Source organism: Mirounga angustirostris, unplaced genomic scaffold (genome assembly GCF_029215605.1).
Source record: "Mirounga angustirostris isolate CCGP_5_RB_7025 unplaced genomic scaffold, mMirAng1.0.hap1 SCAF_3, whole genome shotgun sequence".
Taxonomy (NCBI): Eukaryota; Metazoa; Chordata; class Mammalia; order Carnivora; family Phocidae; genus Mirounga; species Mirounga angustirostris.
The window spans coordinates 151,114,540-151,140,708 of NW_026991711.1; the positions used below are offsets into that span (position 1 = coordinate 151,114,540).

The 26,169-nt window shown below is 39.1% G+C and overlaps 1 long non-coding RNA gene and 3 pseudogenes across 1 annotated transcript in view; 1 reads left to right on the forward strand and 3 right to left on the reverse strand.

The window, feature by feature from the left end:
- The window catches only part of LOC135363904 (uncharacterized), a 218,418-nt gene that overhangs the window by 171,113 nt on the left and 21,136 nt on the right, over positions 1–26,169 (reverse strand). The gene's annotated exons all lie outside the window — the stretch shown is intronic.
- On the reverse strand, positions 1,434–2,544 carry LOC135363723 (lysine-specific demethylase 3A-like; annotated as a pseudogene).
- LOC123838539 (lysine-specific demethylase 3A-like) lies at positions 1,994–5,801 on the reverse strand (annotated as a pseudogene).
- On the forward strand, positions 6,700–13,601 carry LOC123838537 (uncharacterized; annotated as a pseudogene).

Here is a 26,169-nt window from a genome sequence, read left to right on the forward strand (position 1 = left end):
AGATGCATTTTGTCTAAACAATCCAAATAAGTAGCTTTGAAATAACTGTAGGAATTGCTCCAAAGCTGGTAAGAGGTTTTGGTTTTGCTGGTTGCAAATCTCTGCCCTGGGCGAGAAGTCACAGTTTAAGGATGCATGTTCTGTAAATATTTACTACACATACACATTTAGTGTCTGTCAACACTAGAAATACACATTATTAGAGTACCCTCAAAAGTCAGGTATGACTTTTTAAAAATGAAGTAACTTGATTCTTAAAATCCACAGGAATCCTGCCTGAAGAGTTTTTTGTTTTGGTAACCTAGAAACAACCTGAGAGAGAGAGAGAAAGCATGAGCCGGAGGGAAGGGCAGAGGGAGAAACAGACTCCCTGCTGAGCAGGGAGCCCAATATGGGACTCAATCCCAGGACCCTGGGATCATGAACTGAGCAGATGCTTAACTGACTGAGCTACCCAGGCACCCCTGCTTGAAGAGTTTTGACAGCTACCAATAAATTACTTCCATCGTGCAGGGGTAACAGCATCTCTGGGACCTTTAGGGTTTGCTGAAACTGGATTTGCTGGCTTTTAGTATTGCTGCACGGTAGATAACATTCTTCACCTGTAATTTATCTTCATGACTGGTATAAGTCTGTGACAGACGACAGAATTCCTGAGTAAACCAGAAACATTGTATAACATGCTAGAAAGAAAATCATCAGCCACTTGATCAGTTAAATAAGTTATGAACCTAATATGGTATTCCTACGGGGATATTTACCATATCTCTAGTAAATTTTTTTTTAAAGATTTTATTTATTTGAGAGAGAGAAAGCTCAAGCAGGGGGAGCAGCAGAGGGAAAGGGAGAAGCAGGCTCCCCACTGAGCAGAGACCCTGAAGCCAGGGATCATGACCTGAGCCAAAGGCAGATGCTTAACCGACTGAGCCACCCAGGTGCCCCTCTGGCAACTTTCAATTGCCCAGCCTTCAACTTTATACTTTTTTTTTAAAGATTTTATTTATGGGGTGCCTGGGTGGCTCAGTCGTTAAGCGTCTGCCTTCGGCTCAGGTCATGATCCCAGGGTCCTGGGATCGAGCCCCGCATCGGGCTCCCTGCTTGGTGGGAAGCCTGCTTCTCCCTCTCCCACTCCCCCTGCTTGTGTTCCTGCTCTCTCTCTCTCTCTGTCAAATAAATAAATAAAAATCTTTAAAAAAAAAGATTTTATTTATTCATCTGAGACACAGAGATACAGAGAGAGAGAGAGCATGAGCAGGGAGAGAGGCAGAGGGAGAGGGAGAAGCAGGCTCCCCACTGAGCCAGGAGCCGGATGTGGGACTCGATCCCAGGACCCTGGGATCATGACCTGAGCCGAAGGCAGACGCTCAACCATCTGAGCCACCCAGGCGCCCCAACTTTATACTTTTGATGAAGATGCTTTCATAATGATGGGTCTAAACACCAGATCTGATTAGTGAGGTTATTGCTGCTGGGTTTTCCTGAGCTTGCTTTTTGATAACTTTTAAAGAAACACTCATATCTTCTCTGTGTCTTCTCAAATATACATATCTGGTATATATGTACCAGAATGCTCTAGGCTTCTCTTTTCTTTCAATACATTGCTTTATTGTGAGTTCATGAAAATTTCCATCTTAGGCAGTTTTAAGGACTTCTCAGTCACACTGTCCTTTTGAAATTCCCACATAGGCCATGACATCAGCTGCACCAGATACGTGTCAGCAGATGTCACTCCATATTTTTGGTCTTCCAAAGTAATTTGTCTACAAGCATTACACATCTTGGGACCTCAATCTGGCCAAAGTATTTTGGTAACCTAGAAACAAAATACAGTTCACCGTCTCATCTTGTATATTCAAGCAATGGAATGTTGGCCATCAGATCGTCAAACCCAGAAAGCATATCTCTAAAATTTCTTCCTGGTAGGCAGTCCTTAAGTTTCATCATTGCTAATTCCTTTTCATTTTTCAAGAAATGTGGAACTCCTTCAAATCCATCTCAAAAGTCTCCTGTTGTGACTTCAGTGATGATTTCATTGGTCCTTGATATAGACTGAATGTGTCCCCCCAAAATTCATTTTTTTAATCTAACCCCCCTATGTGATGGTATTTTGAGGTGGGGTCTTTGGGAGTTGATTAGGCTCTGCCCTTATTAATTCATTAATGCCCTTATAAAAGAGACCCCAGAAAGTTCCCTTGCCTCTGTCCTATAAGGACACAGCAAGAATACAGTTGTCTATGAACCAAGAAGTGGCCCTCACCAGATACCAAATCTTTCAGCATCTTGATCTTGGACTTCTCAGTCTCCTGAACTATGCAAAATAAATGCTTGCTTTTTAAGCTATCCAATGTATGGTATTTTGTTATAGCAGCCCAAATAGACTAAGACAGCCCCACAATTAACTAAATCAACTTACTGGTCACCAAATTCTTTGATGAAAGTGTCAGGTTTTAAAAATTCAGTGTTCAATTTATAATGCATCCAGACACCATTACTGGCTACCCTGTGTCCAGTACTCCCTGAATACATTCCAGTTCCTCTTATCATTGGGATCTTGCAAGCACAGTAAGTAATTACCACACAGCCAATAGTGAGGAGTATCAGAATTTTGTTCTTCTCATCATTCCTTGAGGTTCTTACATAAATCAGAGCAAGTCTTATTTTCTACCAAAGAAGCAAGGATATCAAGGATTTTTTGTTATTCTTGTGTCCATTTTGTCTTTGTTTTCCTTATTGACATTCTCTCTGGTAAAGTCTGCCGGCCAATTTAAAGGAAGAGTGCTGGTTGGACAGGTCAACTTTATGCTGTTGGTTGGCTTGGACGCTGTGCTCTTACCCATAGCTGCTGGCTCCCACTGAGGGATTTTACAGGAGTGCAGCATCAAGAACAGGTTTTTCTCAAAGTAAAGGAGTCTGCTTTATGTCTCTGAGGCTGGCTTTGGAAAGAGCTTGAATTACCTGTTTTAACAAGGACAATTTGCCTTTATCCCACTTTTTGCTCTTACAAAATGAAGTCTCCAACATTATAGATAACTTTTCCAAGAATTATCTGTGTATTCATCAAGTTCCTTGGTTCACGTACTTGACTCTTCACTCATCCTAGCCAAGGAAAAGTAGGTAGCACCCTGTTGGCAATTTTTGCTCTTCATTTGGTAGCAATCCACACATACTCCAAATTTACACTGAGGATACACGCAGTGCAAGTTGAAGTTGGTGGTATTGCACACATCACACATTTCTTGAATACCTTTGGCAGCTCACTCCCTGGCAACCCTCTAAGAGATGCTCTTACTGTGACTCTACAGTTGACACAGCTCCCTTTCCAGAAATCACCATTTGGCATAGTGGTTTTCAGTGTTGGCCAGGATGTACTTTTCTGTATCCAAATCAGTCCCCACCATGTTTTTGGTTAAAAGTAACCATAAGCTAATTGTTCATCATTATTACAAACATTTGACAATGAGGCAACACAGGAAAAACAAACAAACCAAGACTACACACAGACATCAGGCTCTAATAACCCAACAAGATTTCCTAAGGTTTATGTGAGGAGACTTGTGATTACACAGCTCCCTTTTCTTTTTCATCACTCACCTCAGAGAAATAGTAACTAAGATGATGAAACTGACATATTTCAGCTATAGTAGGTTAGGAATAGTGTAGAAAGCAAGCAAAACATCTGACTAAATAAGAAGTGTAAAGATAGGTGGTTGTTGGTATTGGTCAACCACTAAGCCATGTCATCAGGAGCCTAGACTTTCTATTTGTTTGCTCCATCATCCATAGCTGTTAGTTATTCATCTTTGTGTTTTCAAATTATGGTCTCAAAATGCCCACTGAAATTTCAAGCAAGAGAGAAGAGGGAAAGACTGCTTTCAGCCCCTACAATGCCTTTTACCATAAAAGCAAAAGATTTCTCAGAAGTCCCCAGAAGATACCATCATATATTTCACTGGCCAATACTGGGTCATTTGGCCACCTTTAATTCCAAATGAATCTGGAAAGTTCTCTTGTATGGAAAAGAACTATAGGATTAGCTCATATTAATTATGATTCATCTTCTGGAGGTGGGCAGACTAGTGCCTATATTAGCCAGCTTTCGCTATGATAATGTTTCATAATAAGCAACCCCAAAATCTTAGTGGTTTATAAGAACAAGCATTTGTTCCTCACTTACAGGCATGTAGGCCATCTGTGATTCTCCTATGTTTGGCTGGGATCAGCTGGGCTTGGATACAGGACTGTGTGTGTTTTCATGTTTGCCCGATGCATATTCTCATTCTGGCACTATTGACAACCCTGGCATAGTCTCATGGCAAATGGCAAGTGCACAAGAAGCCAGATAAAATCACACAAACACATTTAGAGTCTCTGCTCATGTCATGTACAGTAACACTCCGTTTGCCAAACAAATTACCTGGCCAATTCCAACACAAACTGAGCAAGGATATATACTCTGCCTACTCCAGTGGAAAATGCTACAACGTCAGATACCAAAAAGTGTAGATGTATAATTCCATTAGAGAGGGAATGAAGGACTGGGAACAAAAATCTAATCTATCCCCTTGTTCCAAACAAACTGGAGCCCTGAGAGCAAGAAAGAAAGGAATAACTGTTGGGTAGCCATCCAACAGTGCCTTCCACACTAGAGCAATCAAAAGATGTAGAAACTTATTTTGGAGGGTTAGGTTAGCAGGAGGAAGAGGAGGAAGTGAGGAAATGGATGTGATACAGGCTGCTTTCCTGGGCAGGGGTTTCCAGCTATAGATTTGACAGACAGTTGAATAGGCTGACATAGACAGTTTAACATCTCAAACTCTCAATTCCGTAGTTTGTCAGCATTTGAATTCCTGCTAATAGCAAACATTTCTGATGCAGTATGTTGCAGGTACTAAAGTACTTTACATGCATACTTTATCCTCACAACAAACTTATGAAGTTACCCTCATTTTATAGCTGAGAGGTCAGGTAACTTAGGCAGCTGCTTTATAAATGGCAAAGCTATGATTGGAACCCAAATCTGTCTGAATTCACTCACTTAGGCATTCACTACTTGCCAGGCACCATGCTTAGTGTTGAAGATGCAGATCAGTGGCATAGACACAGCCCCTGCCCTCTAGGACTTTATTCTTAGTCTCCAAGCTTTACAGTCCAGTGGACATTCATTACATGTTAACTAAAAAACGAGTCCAATATAAATATGTGTGTTATTTTTCAAATGAATAGCTATGTGCCAGGTAGTCTTCTAAGGGCTTTTCATGTCAGATATCAATGAACCATCATCAGCTTTATGAAATAAGCACTATTACTTGCCATTTTAAATATTAGGAAGGTGAGATATGCAGAGATTACTTTTGTTACACACTAGGAAGTGAGGGAGCAGAATTAGAACATAGGCAATCTGGCTCTAGAGCTCATGTTCTCACCACAACACCACACACAGCCCAGGACTAATAAAAAACAGGTTTACTTCAATATATTAATGCATCAGTATACCTTTTTATATGTATTTTCTCATTAAAAGAATACTCATTATAGGGAGCCTGCACAGGGAAGATGAATCCCCAAAACATTTGTCTTTGAAAGTGAGAGGGGCTGAATTTGTTAATTCTTACAACCAGCAGGACTTAAAGCCTGGAATTATTAAAAATCAGTGGGTGGCTCTGGGAAAACCTGGAGGGCATTAGGAAGCAGAGTCCCCTCCATTAAGGAGAGAGCATAACAAACAGCCCTTGCAGATACAGTTTAGAACCAGCAATTCGAAAAATGCTTGGGGCAGACTGGATGGAGAGTGATTTACTCATCTCAGAGTGTGACCTGGAGAGGCAAGGATCACAGAGAGTCCCCTCCACAAAGGAGCTGGCAGGGGCCATTTCCATCCCCTGCCCCCCAGCATAAACCAAGGGCCACTGCAGCAACACTTGTTACCTAACTTGCTTACACTAAGCTTAGCCCCTATGTTTGGGAGGATCCACCTTTCCCAGTCACGCTTGCCTCAGTTCCAGTGCCATATGCCCCCTCCCCCAGAAGACCAGCATAAACCCCACCAACACCTCCTTTCAAGACTTGTGCATTTTATGAGACCTCAGTTCCAATGATGGCAGGTCTTATTTCACAAGCAAAACAGCACACACCTTGTTAAAACATGCCACACCCCTGCTGGGGACCAAACGCTGCCCACGACAAGCAAAGAGAGCCTCTGCAGACAACTGGACTGAAGGAAAAAGAGGCCAGGACTCAATAGCAGAGCACATGCAACACACATAGGAGACACTCCCTGAAGCCCCAGGCCCTGGGGAACAGGGGACACTAAACTGCAGGGCACTACAGGACCTCTTCTTCATAAGGTCATTATCTTCAAGATCTGGAGAGGTAGCTGACTTTCCTAACACAGAGAAACAGACACAGAGTTAGACAAAATGAGGAGACAGAGAAATATGTCCCAAATAAAAGAACAGGACCAAACCACAGCAAGAGACATAAGCAAAACAGATATAATATGCTTGATAGAGAATTTAAAGTAATGATCATAAAGATACTTACTGGACCTGAGAAAAAAGTGGAGGACATCAGTGAAACCCTAACAAGGAGATTAAAAAAAAAATCAGAGATGAAGAACACAATAAATAAAATTAAAAATATGGTATAAATAGCAGGGTAGATGAAGCAGGGGAACGAATTAATAACCTGAGAGACAGAGTAATGGAAAGTAACCAAGCTGAAAAAAGTGAGAGGAAAAAAATCATGCGAATTAAGAATGGTCTTAGGGAACTCAGTGACTCCATCAAGCACAATAACATTCGCATTATAGGGATCCCAGAAGAAGACAGAGAAAGAGGAGCAGAAAATTTATTTGCAGAAATAGCTGAAAACTTCTCTAATCTGGGGAAGGAAACAGAAATCCAGATCCAGGAGGCACAGAGACTACCCCCTCCTAAACCAACCCAAAGAGGTCCACACCAAGACACATAGTAATTAAAATGGCAAAAAAAGTCATGATAAACAACAAAAAAGTTAAAAGTAGCAAGAGAAAAGAAGTCAGTTACCTACTTATGGGGAAACCCCATAAAGATATCAGTGGATTTTTCAACAGAAACTTTGCTGGCCAAGAGTGTCAGTATATATTCAAAGTGGTGGAAGGGAAAATCTGCAGCCAAGAATACTCTATTCAGCAAAGCTCTGATTCAGAATAGAAGGAGAGATAAAGAGCTTCTCAGACAAACAAAAGTTAAAGCAGTTCATGACCACTAAACAAGCCCTATAAGAAATATTAAAGAGAACTCTGAGTGGAAAGACCACTAGTGGGAATATGAAAAGTAAAAGAACATGAAAGTAGTAAAAGTAAGTATACCTATAAAAATTAGTCAAGGGAGTCATAAAATAAAAAGATGTAAAATATGACAATGCCATATACCTAAAAAGTGTGTGTGGGGGGGAAGGGGAGTAAAGACTGGATTCAAATTTAAGCAACAATACACTTAATATACACTGCTATATGCAGAAGATGTTATATACAAACCTAATGGCAACCACAAATCAAAAACCAGTAATAGATATGCAAAGAATAAAGAGAAAGAAATCCAAGTATACCATTTACGAATGCTACAAACCATGAAAGAGAGCAAGAAAGGATCAGAGAAAAAGTACAAAACAACTACAAAACAGGTAATAAAATGGCAATAAATACATATATATCAATAATTACTTTGAATGAAAATGAACTAAATGCTCCAATCAAAAGATATAGGGTGACAGAGTGGATAAAAAATGAAGATCTGTCTATATGCTGCCTACAAGAGACTCATTTAAGACCTAAAGTCACTGAAGCTTGAAAGTAAGGGGATGGAGAAACATAATCATGCAAATGGATGTCAAAAGAAAGCCAAGGTAGCAATACTTATATTGGACAAGGACTTTAAAACAAAGACTGTAATAGAAGACACAGAAGGACCTATATAATAAAGGGGACAATACAGCAAGAGGATATAACAATTGTAAATATTTATGCACCTAACATGGGATCACCCAGATACATAAAATATTTAATAACAAACACAAAGGAACTAATTAATAGAAAAACAGTAATAGTAGAGAACTTTAACACCTCACTTACATCGATGGATAATCCAAACATTTCAACAAGAAAATAGTGGCTTTGAATGACACACTGGACCAGATGGACTTAAAAGGTATATTCAGAACATTCCATCCAAAACAACAGAATACACATTATTTTCAAGTACACATGGAATTTTCTTCAGAATAGATCACATATTAGCCCACAAAACAAGTCTCAATAAATTTAAGAAGATTGAAGTCATACCATGCTTCTTTTCCAACCGCAGTGCTATGAAATTAGAAATTGACCACAAGAAAAAAATTTGGAAAGAGCACAAATACATGAAGGATAAATAACATGCTACTACACAATGAATGGGTCAACTGAGAAATCAAAAAAAAATTAAAAATTACATGGAAACAAATGAAAGTGAAAACACAATGGTCCAAAATCTTTGGGATACAGCAAAAGCATTTCTAAGAGGGAAGTTTGTAGCAATACAGGCCTACCTCAAGAAGTATGAAAAATCTCAAACAACCTAATCTTACACCCAAAGGAGCTAGAAAAAGAAGAACAAAACCCCAAACCAACCGAAGGAAGGAGATAATAAAGATTAGAACAGAAAGAAATGATATAGAAACTAAAAAACAATAAAAGAGTTTAATGAAAGCAGAGCTGGTTCTTTGAAAGGATCAACAAAATTGATAAACCTTTAGCCAGTCTCATCAAAAGAGAGAGAGAGAACCCAAATAAAACCACAAAGAGGAGAAATAATAACCAACACCACAGAAATACAAACAATTCTAAGAGAATATTATGAAAAATTATATGCCAACAGTTGGACAACCTAGAAGAAATGGATAAATTCCTAGAAACATATAACCTTCCAAAATTGAAACAGGAGGGAATAGAAAATTCAAACAGACTGGTAGCCAGAAAGAAACTGAATCAGTAATCAACTCCCAATAAACAAAAGTCCAGAACCAGATAGCTTCACAGGTGAATTCTATCAAACGTTTAAAGAAGAGTTAATACCTATTCTTCTAAACCTATTCTAAAAAAAATAGAAAGGAAAGGAAAACTTCCAAATTCATTCTATGAGGCCAATATTATCCTGATAACCAAAACCAGATAAAGACACTACCAAAAAAAAAAAGAGAGAGAGAGAGAGAAAGAGAGATTGAGAGAGAGAGAATTACAGGCCAATATCTCTGATGAACATAGCTACAAAAACCTCAATAAAATACTAGCAAACTGAATCCAACAATACATTAAAAAAATCATTCACCACAATCAAATGGGATTCATTCCTGGGATGCAAGGGTGGTTTGATATTTGTAAAAACAATGTGATAAGTCCCATCAGTAAGATAAATGATAAAAACTGTATGATCATTTCAACAGATGCAGAAAAAGCATTTGACAAAGTACAACATCTATTCATGATAAAAATTCTCAACAAAATAGTTTTAGAGGGAATATACCTCAACATACTAAAGGCCTTATGCAAAAAACCCATCACTAACATCAATGGAGAAAAACAGAGCTTTTCCCCTAAAGTCAGGATCAAGACAAGACTGTTTACTCTCACCACTTTTATTCAACATAGTACTGGAAGTCCTAGCCACAGCAATTAGACAACAAAAAGAAAAGGCATCTAAATTGCTAAGGAAGAAGTAAAACTTTCACTATTTGCAGATGACATGATACTCTATATAGAAAACCCTCAAGAGTCCACCAAAAAACTACTACTACTGATTAATGAATTCAATAAAGTTGCAGGATACAAAATCAATGTACAGAAATCCATTGTATTCCTATACACCAATAATGAAGCAGGGGTAACTGAAATTAAGAAAACAATTCAATTTACAATTGCACCAAAAACAATAAAATATCTAGGAATAAACTTAACCAAAGAGGTGAAAGAACTGTACTCTGAAAACTATAAAACACTGATGAAAGAAATTGAAGATGATATAACGAAATGGAAAGACATTCCATGCTCATGGACTGGAAGAACAAATACTGTTAAAATGTCCATACTACCCAAAGCAATCTACACGTTTAATGCAATCCTTACCTAAGTACCAATAGCATTTTTCACAGAGCTAGAATAAATAATCTTAAAATTTGTATGGAACCACAAAAGACACCAAATAGCCAAAACAATCTTGAAAAACAAAACTGGAGCTGTTACAATTCTGGACTTCAAGTTATATTGCGAAGCTATAGTAAGCAAAACAGTATGGTACTGGCATAAAAAGAGACACATAGATTAATAGAACATAATAGAAAACCCAGAAAATAGAAAACAATTATATGGCCAATTAATATTCAACAATAGAGGAAAGAATATACAATGGGAAAAAGTCTCTTCAACACATGGTGCTCTAGGAAAACTGGACAGCTATATGCAAAAGAATGAAACTGGACCCATTTCTTTCAACACAAAAAAATAAACTCAAAATGGATTAAGGGTCATAGGTGAGATATAGAACCATAAAAATCCTGTAAGAGAGCACAGGCAGTAATTTCTCTGATATCAGCTGTTGCAACATATTTTTTCTTTTCTTTTCTTTTTTTTAAGATTTTATTTATTCATTTGAGACACAGAGATACAGAGAGAGAGAGAGAGCATGAGCAGTGGGAGAGGCAGAGGGAGAGGAAGAAGCAGACTCCCCGCTGAGTCAGGAGCCCGATGTGGGACTCGATCCCAGGACCCTGGGATCATGACCTGAGCCGAAGGCAGACGCTTAACCATCTGAGCCACCCAGGCGCCCCTGTTGCAACATATTTTTCTTGATCTGTCTCCTGAGGCAAAGGAAATAAAGGCAAAAATACGTTGGGATTACATCAAAATAAAAAGCTTCTCCATAGTAAAGGAACTAATCAACAAAACTAAAAGGTAATCTACAGAGTGGGAAAAGATATTTACAAATGACATATCTGATAAAGGGTTAGTATCCAAAATATATAAAGAAATTTTACATCTCAACACAAAAAAACAAATAATCCAATTTAAAAATGGGCAGAAGACATGAACGGACATTGTCCAAAGACAACATCCAGATAGCCAACAGACACATGAAAAGATATTCAACATCACTCCTCATCAGGGAAATGCAAATCAAAACCACAATGAGATATCATCTCACACCTGTGAAAATGACTAGTATCAAAAACACAAGAAAACAGATGTTGGCAAGGATATGGAGAAAAGAACCCTCTTGCACTGTTGGTGGAAATCCAAACTGGTGCAGCCACTGTGGAAAACAGTATGGAGGTTCACCAAAAATTAAAAATAGAGCCACCTGGGTGGCTCAGTCAGTTAAGGGTCTGCCTTCAGCTCAGGTCATGATCCCAGGGTCCTGGTATCGAGTCCCACATTCGGCTCCCTGCTCGGCAGGGAGTCTGCTTCTACCTCTACCTCTCCCCCCAGCTTGTGATCTCTCTCTCTCTCTAAACAAACAAACAAAAAAAACTACTCAATGGTCCAGCAAACACACTACTGGGTATTTACCCAGAAAATAGAAAAACATGAATTCAAAGGGATATATGCACCCCTATTTTTATAGCAGCATTATTTAAAATAGCCAAACTATGGAAGGAGCCCAAGTATCCATCAATAGACGAATGGATAAAGAAGTGGGGGGTGTGTGTGTGTGTGTGTGTGTGTGTGTGTATAATGAAATATTATTCAGCCATAAGAAAGAATGAAATCTTGCCATTTGCAACAATATGGATGGAGCTGGAGTGTATAATGCTAAGCAAAATAAGTGAGTCAGAGAAGGATGAATACCATAAGATTTCACTCATATATGGAATTTAAGAAACAAAACAAATAAAGGAAAAAAGAGAGAGAGAGACAAACCAAGAAACTGACTCTTAGCTATAGAGAACAAACAGATCGTTACCAGAAGGGCAGTGGGTGGGGGGCTGGATGGAGTAAGTGATGGGGATTAAAGAGCACACTTATCATGATGAGCACTGGATAATGGATAGAATAGTTGAATCACTATATTGTACACCTGAAATTGATGACACTGTATGTTAACTATACTGAAAATAAAAAACTTAAGAAAAAAATTGTTATAAACGTAATCACATAAAGGCCTATAAAATATTCTGTTATAAAGGCTTCCTCACACTTGAAAAACTTGGGATCATGGATCTGGCATTTTTAAAGTCTTCTAAAATTATAAACTAAGAGGAAAAATATTAATATATAAAACAATTAAGTGCCATTTCTTTTTACTTAAATTTCAGAGGCTGGATTTCAGTTATTCTACTCTTGTATGGGTGTGTGATATTTACCTAATACTTTACAATTGCTAGTTAATCACAGTATACTCTAGTGGTAATTGTGCACGTTATTATTACAATCCCTCTGTGTGGGGTGCTGAAGGTGCCACTGGAGAGGCCGTGTCTGTCAGCTCCACAGAGCAGCAGGTGGTTCGGCCACAGCCCCACAGCATCCGCTCAAGGCCCTGCTGCTTGGCAGCAACGGGAGCCCCATGACGCCGCTGCAGACCAGGGGGCGCTGCTGAGCCCAGGTTCCCCCCAGCAGCGCCACGCCCCACTGCCAGGCCACACCCGGGATCCTAGGTCCTGCGGGCCATGCCACCTCAGCCCACTGTGCTTCAGCCTGTTCTGCCCAGCTGCCCACTGTCCAACTCTGGAGAAAATTTTCAGAAGATAAATCATGAAGATAGTCATTATCAGAGGTAGAGACATTCACAAGTTGTTCCTAATCAGAGTGAAGCTTGTATTTCGGAGAATCAGCCTTACTCCTCAGCAATGCATACCACCTAGTTCCCCAGATTCCTTCTGAAGAAGGACCAGCCCCCTTTACCTCCCTACAAGTTGGAATAATATGTAAGCATCTCTTAAAAGACTAGGAAGATCAGATTTAGGAGGGGTATGAGCAAATCCTCTATAACAGTGTAGCAGAATATGAATCTTTTGTGAAATTCATACATGATTGATCACATTATGTAATGATATGGAAAAAGGCCAACAAGCTATGTGTCCTGAAACTTTTTTGCGTATCTGGGAACAGGTTTGACCACAAGGCATAGCTGCTGTATGCTTTTGCAACTGGTTTGCTACCACATTTCAGCTCCAGCTTTCCATCCTGACAACACTTAAACGTGTCTTTAGGTCCATTTTATACAACTTGAGAAGACCTTAAAACTGTGTAAGAGTGGGGCACCTGGGTGGCTCAGTCGCTAAGCATCTGCCTTCGGCTCAGGTCATGATCCCAGGGTCTTGGGATTGAGTCCCGCATCGGGCTCCCTACTCAGCGGGAAGCCTGCTCTCCCTCTCCCACTCTCCCTGCTTGTGTTCCGTCTCTCGCTGTGTCTCTCTGTCAAATAAATAAAATCTTAAAAAAAAAAAAAACTGTGTAAGACTGATGAATCACAGACCTGTACCTCTGAAACAAATAATACATTATATGTTAACAAAGAAAAAGAAGATAGTTGGAAGGGAAAAATGAAGGGGAGGAAATCAGAGGGGGAGACGAACCACAAGAGACTGTGGACTTTGAGAAACAAACTGAAGGTTCTAGAAGAAAGGGGGGATGGGGGGATGGGTTATCCTGGTGATGGGTATTAAAGAGGGCACGTATTGAATGGAGCACTGGGTGTTATACGCAAACAGTGAATCATGGGACACTACACCTAAATAAACAAACAAACAAAAAAACCTGTCTGGTTGCCACAAGCATCTCTTCCTTTTCTCCTCCTCCAATAAACAGCTGTGCCCTACGGGGATAGATTTTCCAAACAAAAATACCTGGAGTAGCATGTATTTAGCAAAATAGGACTTCAGTGGCACTCATCAAATAGTTTCCCTAAGCACAGTTCTGTAAGAAGTGTGTGTGTGTGTGTGTGTGTCTTTTATTTGTATTGTGTAAATTTTTGTGATCTTGGGGTTATCTGACTGTGAATTTGATGCATGACCAGTTATGGTTTAAAACATTTGCTTGGTCTGCAGAAGATTACTAAAGTTTTGTGACCATATGCCTGGTAACAGTGGATTGTTTTATGTGTAGGTATTATTTGTTAAATGCAGGGACTGTTGTCAGGCACAGAACATGAATCATAAGTTAGGACAGACATTAGATGTGATTATGATGATGTAGCAGAGGTCTGTGGTCCTAGGTCTACAAATGTGTGGTGAGGGAATAGGACAAACTGGAAATGAGCCATTTGATACCTGGACTCTGCCCAGCCATGTTAGAAAAATACTTTTGCCTCCAATCCTTAAAATACTCACATGGAGTCTACATTCACATCATTAACATAAAGAGCTCCCTGGACACTGAATCTCTAAAAAGAAAATGTCTCCTCTGGGCAGAAGTACCAGATTTTTTCAGGGAACATAGCATAAGTGAGCACCAGGCTGGGCCAGGCTCTGTCATCACTGCTATTTGGGAAGAGCCAGTTCACCTTTGTATCCGTTATCACAAAAAGAACTAGGATCCTTTGTTAGGTTCCCCCAAATTCTTTTAAGAGATGTCCATATTCAACTGCTTGAGTTTTGTTTGTTTGTTTTAAAGATTGATTTATTTACTTATTTTAGACAGAGAGAGAGAGAGAGCAGGAGGAGGAGCAGAGGGAGAGAACACCAAGCAGACTCACTGCTGAGTGCGGAGCCTGAGGCTCAATCCCATGATGCTGAGATCATGACCTGAGCCAAAACCAAAAGTCAGATGCTCAATCAACTGAGCCACAGAGGAGCCCCTCAATTGCTTGAGTTTTGTTTTAGCAACCTCCTTGCTCAAAGTTGCTGAGGGGCTGTTCTTTACCTTGTTTCCAAGTCTGAGGAACAGAAAGTATCCTCTGTTTTGAGGAAGTGAAAGTTATGTAAATATTTATTTTTTACTGTCGCTTGTTCAGGACAACATTTTACAAAACGCCTTGCTTCCTTAATTAGTGTTTCTAGAAAGGAAAGTTCTACTAAAATAGTTTTAGTTGGAATATAGAATAGTTTTTCTTTAATAGGGTTTATTTTGAAAAAAAATGTATTTAATTCAAATGCAAAAAAAGTTATAGGTAATCTCACTAATACAGTTGCAAAACTCCTAAATAAAGCATTAGCAAACTGCACTCATCAATGTACAAAAAAAATAACACTACATCATTATCGATGGTGGATCTAGGAATGCAAGGATTTTTCAACATTGGAAAATCAATTTATGGAGATCACTGGCATATAAATAATACTTAATACTTGCTAGTAAAGAAGATTCCCTAGGACAAATAAATTAGATAACAAGAAGTGATTCCTAACAACATGATCTCCAACAATTTAAAACTTCTGAAAGAGATCTCAAAGGAGCAGCCACTGCAAAGGGGGTGGGGGTGGAAAAGAGGGGTGTGTTGTGTCAAGGTATCCAGGAGAAGAAAGTGGTTTCCAGAGGAGGACAGAGGATGGACTACGAATGCTGCACAATGGCAGTCACTGGTTGTCTGATAAACACGTGTCGGTGGAGTCATGGAAAGGAGCTGGATTGGAGTGGGTTGAGAAAATACAAAGTGGGGAAATGGAGCTGGGACTATCACTTAAGAAGTTAAGCTCTGAAGGGAACAGATAAATAGGGGTGGTAGCTTGATTCTTTTTAAAGGAGTGCAGTAACAGGTTTGGTTTAGTATTTTGTTTTGTATTGATTGTTGTTGTTTAAGGTTGGTAGGTACTGAAAGATATTTTATACCAAAGGAAAAAATCTGAGAGTAAAAGTTTGATGATGTAGGAGAGAAAAGACAGTTATGGGAGCAATGCTTTCTTCCTCAGCCACCAACACCTTGCCAAACTCCAACTCAAGGGAAACTCAACTGTCTGCCATTCTCCTGAATTCAAGCAGCTGAACATAGTGGGAGAAACATACACAGCTGGTCTCACTTAAAATCCATGACCACAGATCTCAAATGAGCCCTTAACACTAATAATCCTACCCTATTTGCCTGATAGGTATTACAGCTTCTCCTCTCTCCAAAATAACCACATCCTACATTCTCCTCTCTCCAGAAACTTACTCACATCCTTCTCCTCCTTCACTTTTAGTTGTTCTCCTTGCCCCATACATCATGAGGGAAAATAGAAGCTCTTGGATAAATGTTCTTTCATCTTCCCACCACTGAATCTCCCTGCTTTTTAGCACCTGCCTTCTTCTGTGACACCAGGTGGAATGGACCCTTCTTCATTATAATAGCTAGGAAACCAGCTGAAGGGGTAACTGCACACGTTAACCCAGAAAAGTTTTGGCTTTCTTTAGGAGAAATAAATTGCTAAAACTATATACACAATAAAATTTTGATTAGAAGTAATGGAAGAATTCCATCTTCTTGAAAAAATTAAATTTGACCTGGAGAAATTGGACTTAGTAGTAATAATGCACCCTAATAAAGGTCATGTACTATGTGCCATCAATAAAAATCTTCATTACAGAATTTACACATAAAAGCTGTTCCTTGAAGAAAATCATTTTAGCAAAATAAAAATGGAAACAGTATATTTTAGCTCTGAAAATCAATTATTAAAAAACAAGTCAACTGAGTAAATCTGAAAATCTAATTGGCTTTATTCAACAATTCATGAGTTGGGCAGCATCCCACCTAGCAAGTGGAAAAGAGCTCCGAAGAGCTGAACTAAATGAAAGGATTTATAGGCAGAAGGGGGCTGAAAAGGAAGTTTCTAATAAAAAATAAGTCGTTTCAGGCAAGGTTGCCTTCCTTTCAGGGAAGGGCAGGGCTCTATCTTGCAGATTACCCCACCAGCGCTGATCAGGTGATTCCACCTTAGCTGGTTAAAGGTCATATTCCCTGCAAAGGCTAAGACCACAATTAACTTGGACATTAAGTCTTGGTTTGCTGACAAAGGGCCCAGCACAAGTGACTCATTTTTGGATTTGTTCTCTCTCTCTCTCTCTCTCTTTAAACACAATAAGCCTATAAATGGTCATTAAAGTTCTGATATTTAGAAACAAAGTCAAAACAATCTCATAGAACAATATTGGGAAAAAATTGTCCAACAGAGAGGTCAAAATATCTTGTACTAATTTGCTGTATTTCCTTTCAGATCTTTTTTTAATGTATTCAGACAAAGAGTGGGGTCCACTCCTGGTTGCTCAAGCTTAGGGTCCTCAAGCATAGTCAGTTTGTCAGCCCCATCCCTCCCATACAACCACCACACCAATAGGTCCCCTTGGGCTAATAGATGCCCTAAAGACATTGTCAAGAGGTAGGAGAAAGCAAAGACTGGTAGATGGACTGAGCATTGTCATGCTGGATAATCAGCTGGTGAGAACCTAGTACAGAGAGAAGACAGTTCTCCCAGAGTGCATATTACACGATGGACAGGAACAGGTCCTGGGTATAGGCAATGTGAAGTTCTCGTTCATAGAAACTCTAGGTAGTTTTCTGGCTGGCAAGGCCTCTGATCCAATTTGAGTCTTGGCACCTCACAGCAGTATTTCCTCAGACCCAATGCCCTTACACCTTGTATAGAGGTGCTCTCTCTTGAGCCACTGTTTTCATGGGCTCCTGGTATTTTACTTTCCTTTCTTATCCCACCCCCTGGCTTCCCTCCTCTGCTCTCCTTTTGCCCTAGAGACTTCTTCCATTTCTCTTGTAATATCCCTTAATGTTCCTTAGGAAGAACCTCAGTGTCTCCTTAAAAACTCATTTCAAGGCATTTATTGTTTTGCATTTAAAGAAGTTGGTGGTAGCCACGCCATCCTAACAAGTAAAAAGCTAAACACACTGAAAAATCATCAACTTTCCCTGGATTCATAAGGGAGGAGAGGACATTGGGCAAATCTCTATCTCCAAGACTGGTAAGACTGATCGGCAGAGAGTCATGGCTTACCAGAGCAGAAACTCACTTAGTGGAAACCACCTCAGTAACAAGGCTCAGAAAACTTGAACTGTAATTGATGAATTGCTGGAGGCTCAGGATAACCAAATCTGAGGATTAAGAACTCCAGGGGACTCAATCATAGTGGATCTCCACAATTTTGTAAAATTTACCTCCAGGAGATTGAGCACGGAGAAAATTCCCCTCCGGCTTCTGGCTGGGAAGGAAGAAGTATCCATTTTGAAAGAGACCAGAAGCGTCTGTTCTTCCGAATAAGGCCTGCCCTCAGGAGAAACTAGTTAACTAGAGCCTAGCCTGCTGGCGTATTATACAGCCTACCTCACCTGGGGAAGGGAAATAGCCACTCCATTCAGCTCTATTCTTTCACGTAGGGGAAGGGAAATATCCAAGGCCAGCCCACTCTAACCATCCTGTCCCACACAAAGGGGGAGAAAAAGACTATGAAACACTTTGACATTTACAATCCAGAAGCATAGGCTCACTCGAAGACTGAGACCTGATCATAGAACAATAAACTGCTTCCCCCAAACACATACCTTTTTTTTTTTTTTAAGATTTTATTTATTTATTTGACAGAGAGAGACACAGCGAGAAAGGGAACACAAGCAGGGGGAGTGGGAGAGGGAAAGGGAGAAGTAGGCTTCCTGTGGAGCAGGGAGCTCGATGCGGGACTCAATCCCAGGACCCTGGGATCATGACTGAGCCGAAGGCAGACGCTTAACAACTGAGCCACCCAGGCGCTCCCCCACACACATACCTTATTACTAAAGGCCTATCTACAGCAGTTCCTTTTACCAGTACATCAAGTCCAGCTATCCAAAAAAAAGTTATAAAGCATACTAAAAGTAAATTTAAAAACAATGCCTACAGAGTATTCTAATAGATGCATGTATCATATTCTATTATACAATCTCCCATCTATGTTGTTTAAATTTTCCACTATTTTAAAACAATAAAAACCCTTACACATATGATATGTATATTTAATCGGATGATACATTCCCTTAGATTATATTTCTAAAAATTATTTGTCAGAAGTTTGAAAATAATAGCTCATCAGATAGTTTAATAAACAACTCTGGCAAAGAAAGGAGAAGTGTATGGGGAGGAGTGTGGGAAGAGGAGAAAGTCAGTCTAGGAAAATTTATGACCATATAGTTTTCTTTTTTCTCCTCTTAAGATGTTTTTACTAACTTTTCAAATATGGTGAAAAGATCCTTGGATTTCAAATAATATATCTAAAAAAATAATTCTGCCTCTCATATGTCTCCCAGATCCCAGTTCTCTTCATCGTTTCTTATTTATCCTTTTAAATATTAGGGTAAACCATACAGAACAGCCATTTTTGTAGATCAAACATGGTTTAGAGAAATGCAATATGGTTCCACCTAATATTACATACCCGTCCATTTACTTTTCCAAATATGTGATCTTAAAATACTCAGTGACTTCATCATCTATATGAAGATGTTTTGCTATAAACTTCTTTCCTTCATGAGAACAAAATATCTGAAAGTCAGGTTTTAAAAATTAAAACTCCAAGGAATGTTAGATCAGTGGAATAGAGGAGGTCTTGGGTGTAGTGTAATTCATTTCCCTAAAATGAATAACAGTGTCCTTTAACTTGAAGAGGGAGCGACACTTTTGAAGTCTATAAATTACATAAACAAATGATAAGAGAATATATTGTATGAAGAAAATCTACTAACAAAGCCTAATGGTTTCCTACAGAATCCTAGAAAACCCCGCCTCTGGCTATGCAGGCATGCAGGCTAGAGGGCGCTGTGACCCAATCCTAACTTGGTTCCTATAGTCGGGATTGGGAGTAAAATTGCCTAGACTAGTTTTTGCACCAACAAAGGACTATGGGTGAATAGTTTGTCTATTGTGACTTCACTTCCTGAAGTAGCTTTTCTCTAGAAAAGCAAGAGGCAATTACTAAATCTTCTTAGCTGTATAATTAGAATATCTCTTCAAGAAGATTCAGATTACGGAACAGGAAGAGACTTTAAAAGATCATCAAGGTTCATGGTTCCTCACAGGGAATCATATCAAGTCTCCTGTGGCTTTTGGCTAATCATTCAAGGGCAGTAAAATGATTTTTTTTTTTTCAAGTTTGAACCCAAGCCTTTGGATGCTGTGGCATTGGAAAGGGATCCTTCCTATGTTAGTTTGTCAGGCTTTTCTGAATTACTGCTCAGTCACCTTCTCTCAAAAGATACTCCTTATTATTTTCTTTTTTTTTTTAAAGATTTATTTATTTGACAGAGAGAGAGACAGTGAGAGCAGGAACACAAGCAGGGGGAGTGGGAGAGGGAGAAGCAGGCTTCCCGTGGAGCAGGGAGCCCGATGCGGGGCTCGATCCCAGGACCCTGGGATCATGACCTGAGCCAAAGGCAGACGCTCAACGACTGAGCCACCCAGGCGCCCCCCACTCCTTATTATTTTCCCCAAAAGTATGTCTGGAATCATTATATCCTGGTCAACTCTGCTAACCCATAAATACATTTCCTCATTCCTGATCCCTATAATAAATGTATCCTTATACACAGTACAAATTTTGTCTATTCATGTATTGGGTTTGTTCTGACCTTCTCTTGCCTCTCTGTTGTACATATGTGTTACCGTTTGTTTCTAACTTAAAGGCATTAGGTGGAGTATTAAACTGACTGTTTCAATGGGAAAATGTGTTCTTGTCAGATTAGAAAAATGATGGTTGGGCTTCCATGCCAGACGACCAAAACCTTTTTTTATTTTTATTTTTGCAGATTGATTTATTTGAGAGAGAGAGAGAGCACATGGACAGGGGGAGGGGCAGAGGGAGAGAGAGAATCTTGAGCAGACTCCCCGCTGAGCGCAGAGCCCCATGTGGGGCTCAATCCCAGAACCCTGGGATCATGACCTGAGCTGAAACCAAGAGTTGGACACTTAACCAACTGAGCCACCCAGGTCCCCCACCACCACCAAAACCTTTTTAATCTATAATTTACCTGGCCCACGATGCTGGTGGTCCTTTTTCAATTATACCTCTATTTCATTGAATAAGCATGCATTGGAAAATTGTGATATGGTCCTGATGTGGGACACCAGCAACAGAAATTTCTAACTTAGGTAGGAAGCACGACCACTGTTGTAGAGTCAAAAAGGATTGCTGGGCATTGGTCTCAATGTTCACTCACTGTATCTGAAATACCCTGGTCCTCAAATGTACTCTTGTTTTATGTTCAGTAGACATTTATTATTCTGAAAACTAGATCTCAAGCTAATGAGATCTAATGGCAAAATTGAAGTGAGTGCAGTTAGACGGGATTTAGTTTAGTAATGAAAGGAGCTGAGCCTACAAAGCACAGCCACCCCAACTGTATCCTTTGTTTAAGGGATAAGCTAACCAGGTATACAGGGAGCATTAGGGCAACAAAAAGAAGAAAACTAGAATTCTCAAGGTGGAAGTAAAAGAGTCTGGGGATAAATTTAAGATAGAGAAGATAGCAAAGGCTGACTACAAATGCTTGGTGAGAAGTGTGGTCAGTTCCCACAGCCTTGTTAGGTGTGGTTTGTTCTGGATCACTGTAAATGATTCTATTTCCTAAAAGCAACAATGATGCGGCTGTTGTTTTACCAGTGTACATCACCTCATCAATAAGAACATATCTGGACAAATTAAAGACTCTGGTCTTACATTCCAATCTCCTGTTAACTGCCTCTCACATTGTTTATAAGATCACCAGCAACGAGGTAAGTAAGGCAAGGTATGGATAGATCTGTGAAAATCCACCAGCACAAATGGAAAACAAGTTCCTGGTCGGTGTCAGTGAGTCCATCACATCCTATTTGCAAGGAGAAGACAACGGTATTTATTGTGTGCACAATGGCTCATTAACATACCATTTTTTTTCAGAGTGTTAGTGTGTTGGCTTATAAGTGGATATAGTCCCCGTGCAAACACAAATGTTCTCATGTGAGCAGAAGGTAAATACTGCAGGCTGGGTTTTCTTCTTAGACAAACTTTGCTGTTTGGGTGCAATATGGAGGGTGATAGGGAAGTAGGGAGAATGGATTATGGAATAAGTAGCAAATGTTTCCTGGTGGCTGGTTTACATAAGATTAAATACAATTACCTGTTCCTCTGACTCACTGAAAAGTTTTTCAGTCCAAGAGGCAAGGTTTCACCCTGATATTCGAGGGAAGCCAAAGGGCTTTTCTGATTACCTAGCTCCCAGAATATCCACAGTTCTCATAAAACATTAGTGCAGATCATGTGAATGGACTAATCCATCATCAGCTGTAGTCATCTAAGAGAGAAAATGTCCCTATAAAATACATCAACCCTGTTGAGATTGAGGTGTTGTAATGGATGGTAAATACTATGAAAAAGGGAAGGAGTATTAACATTATAGAACTGAAAGATAGTTTCCTTAATTCAATTCAGGACATGTTGTATCACAACATACAGCTATCAAATATGCATTTGTAGAAGTGCCAAGTTTGAGTTCTTTGCTGGCAAAACGTAAAAACAAGAGGGGCTAAGATTTCTGAAGGCATTCTTCATTCTCCTCACAGAAGCCTCAAGCTGAAATCCCACAGGCTTATTCTGAGACAAAAAGTACTATATACTTACATATTACTGCACGCTTCCATACCTTTTTCTGCCAGGGAAGAACCCAGACTACCATCAAACACAATCAATTATATTCCTCCTCCCCAGTATCTCATTGTAAAGCCACACACTGGCATCTCCTCTGAAGATGTAACAGGAATCCAACCGTGTGATTTCCCTCATAGTAAGAATCTATTTCTGGGCATCTAAAAATGGATCCAACAATGACAAGCTGTACCAATTGTAGAGTTGGTTAAAAGAAAAAGTTCAACTATATTTGACCCAGTTGAAGCTATGTGTCTAGTATTTGACCATTTTTCCATTAGGAGGAAAATGACAAAAACGATAATAAAACATTTGTTTGAACAAGTTTGACTTTTTAATAATTTATCAGTAGCAAAAAGAAATCTAACTTGTCATTTTCATCATTCTGTGTATACACATTACAGATTATATATTGGGGCTTTAAAAAATAATGACTCATTATAATGTAAACTCTCTTTACAGACTCTCCCATGTGTACAGCAGAATATATTTTTAGAGGCCCTGTAAAAAGGAACGATTTTTCTAAACCACTGGCTATAGAACAAGGTGATTTTAGGCAAGAAGTAATTTAGAAGGAATTTACAGAAAAAAAAAAAAAGACTAATGCCTTTTCTAGAATGATTCTGAATTAATATCATCACACTTTCTTATAATTTTTTTTATCCACAGCAGCTATTCACAAAAACTTTCTAAATTTTAGACTATTGACTCTTCTTAGTAATACAATGCTTTGTCCTATATTTAGACTAGAGAAGAACTTTCATCATAGTAATTTCAAAGCATTTAAACTTCTTTATGAGGCGATGCCTGTCATATAATCTGCACTAGATGCTCCATGTGCATCTGAAGGAGTCAGTCCCCAGTGTGAGTTTACCAGGTTCCCACTCTAGTCAGAATGTAAGTAGGAAATCATTTTCTTCGGGCTTGTAAATAACACCAGTGTAATTTGTTACAGTAAGTTTTCCTATAATTATAGATGTTATAGATTTTATAGATATCATTTCAGTATAAGTGAATTAATCTCTCTTCTACATTTCATGAGTCTCTTTTCAAGCCATCTGTCTGAAATCACATTATTTAATAGGGATGTTTAAGAAATTTGTTGCTTATTTTAGTTGCTTGAAGTAAATGTTTCAGAGTTTCAAAAATCCATACACGAAATACAAGTTTTTGCTTTGTATTCTTTTCTATTCATGCGAATCTAAATTAAAGAATCTGAAATGTTTGAGGATTTTTGTTTTTGAAGAAGAAATATCTAGTTGCCAGTAATTACCCACCATGTAAAATCCCCATCTTTTGAGATGTGTTTAGTTGCACTATCAGGGGATATCTGGCAAGCAGTTTTGAAACTCACAGTCCTGAAGTCCCTTGAACTGAGATATTTTGACGTGCCTTCCTCCAATGATCCAGGCTAACTCATGTAAACTAAAAAGTAATTGGCCACATAGAATTAGCTACCAGGCTTCCTGTAACCTAAGATGTACTTTTTTTTTTTCCAGTTTAACTTTTCTAGAATCAAAATGTTTTTATATTAATGTGCTTCTCTTTAAAATGGGTTCTTTTCCATGAACTGAGGCTTTTTGCTCATTTGTTCATTTGTTTTTATGAATCCCCGCTGCTTTCAGAGAGAGTTGGTGTGGCCTGGGACTGCTGGAGTCCTCAGGACCATGGCCTCCTGCTGGTTTTCTTTTCTTTCTTGAAAAGGAAAGAGGTTGTTTTCAAATTCATGGTGAATCTTACAATCTACGGTGTCTGCACAAGGGCCTGCAGTTTCCAGGTATATTGCACAGCTCCTTCTAACCTTCTTTTTTTGCTGAACCCCTGCAGCAAATGTGTTCATCACATTCCCATAGTGACACTAGAACCATGACCTAAATTTACAGGTGATCTTCAAATAAATATTTATGGAGCCAAGAATTAGACTTCAACTGCCACCATAAAGCTTGCCTTAAGGGGAAGACACTCGATAAAAATCTAAATTAGCCCAAAGTAAAGAGTCAGATTTTCTGCACTGCAATTACTTTTCTGTTTTTCAGTCGCAACTAACCAGCTAGTCAGGACTAACAAACCTTGAATTCAAAAATGGACATCCAAATTCTTGTGCAATTAAATGGCCAGCAATAAAGGACTTGGCCGTACCTGCAAACCTAAATGATAAATATATATACTTCTCTTTTTTTTAATGCTGCAAAAGGTAAGGTTTTGCCCCACTTTAGGATGCCTAACCAGCTGTTATAAAAGCTACTCTATCTAGGGGCGCCTGGGTGACTCAGTTGATTAAGCAGCTGACTCTGGATTTCACCTCAGGTCATGATCTCAGGTTTGTGAGATCAAGCCCTGCATCGGGCTCCGGCTCAGCACAGAGTCGGCTTGAGAATCACTCTCCTCTCCCTCTGCCCTTTCTCCCACTTGTGATCTCTCTTGCTCTCAAATAAATAAATAAATCTTTAAAAAAATTTAAAAAGCTACTCTAATAATTGTTTTGCATTTTTTATTTTATCTGAAGTGATATAAATATGGCGTGATAATATCATGAAAAAGTAATGATTCAAACAGATGAATAATAATTCACCTTCCATAGATTTGAGGGTTTGTCCTATTATTTTGTAAACCCAGTGAACAATTCTTTGAATATTATCATTTAAATTTAAAAAAAAAGAAAGAAGAAGAAAAGAAGGAAGGAAGAAAGGAAAACATGGCTATTTGACAAGGACAATTATTCAAGTCAAATGTCTCCCCTCTAGTATAAGAAAAACTGATACAGATGGAGGTATTCTCCCAAATTAGGAGAAAGAGAGATATATAAATGCCATAATACATGTTACATATGCCATATGTGTAGCTGTGATGCAAGCTACATCATTCTTGGGTTATTGTTAACCCTAAAAGTCCAAATTCAGACTTGACCAAGTGAAGAGAAGCCAGAGAAGTTAGAGAAATTATCTAGCAGTGGGAAAAGACAGAACATGGCATTGCAAAATCTGGAATGAAGTCCCTGCTTACTCCCTTATTAGCTGAGAGAATTGGGGTCAGTCACTTAATCCCTCTAAGCCTCATTTTCCACATCTGTCAGTTAAGAATAATATGTTCTTTCAGAGGGTGTTTGGAGATTGAAATGACATTATGAAAATGTATATACTTTATAAAATGCTCTACAAACGTTATTTTAAAACATTTAAAAAATAAAAACTGTGACAATGAGCAAGGCTTTCAGGAATTATTCAAATAATCAGAAAAGAAGATCACCAGAAATTGAAATTGGCACAATTAAGCATGAGGCAGTCACAATCCATGCTTACTTCTGGGGCCAGTGTATCTACTCCAGGATCCCATGCCCTCTGGCTGTGGAAGACCTACTCCCTGGAGACACGGGGGTCAGGGGGACACTTTTCAGGCTCTTGAACGATTATGACTGGTTGGTCTCTTCACTCATTCTCTATACTGGGTTCTGGAGCTACAGAGAGGACTAATAGCCAAGGTGCCTCCTCTTCTGGAGCTTACAGTCTAGTAAGAGAGACACAAATTAATCAAATAATCACTTGAATACATTAAAACAGCAAAAAGCCTTTAGAAGGAAGTTCAAGGGTCTT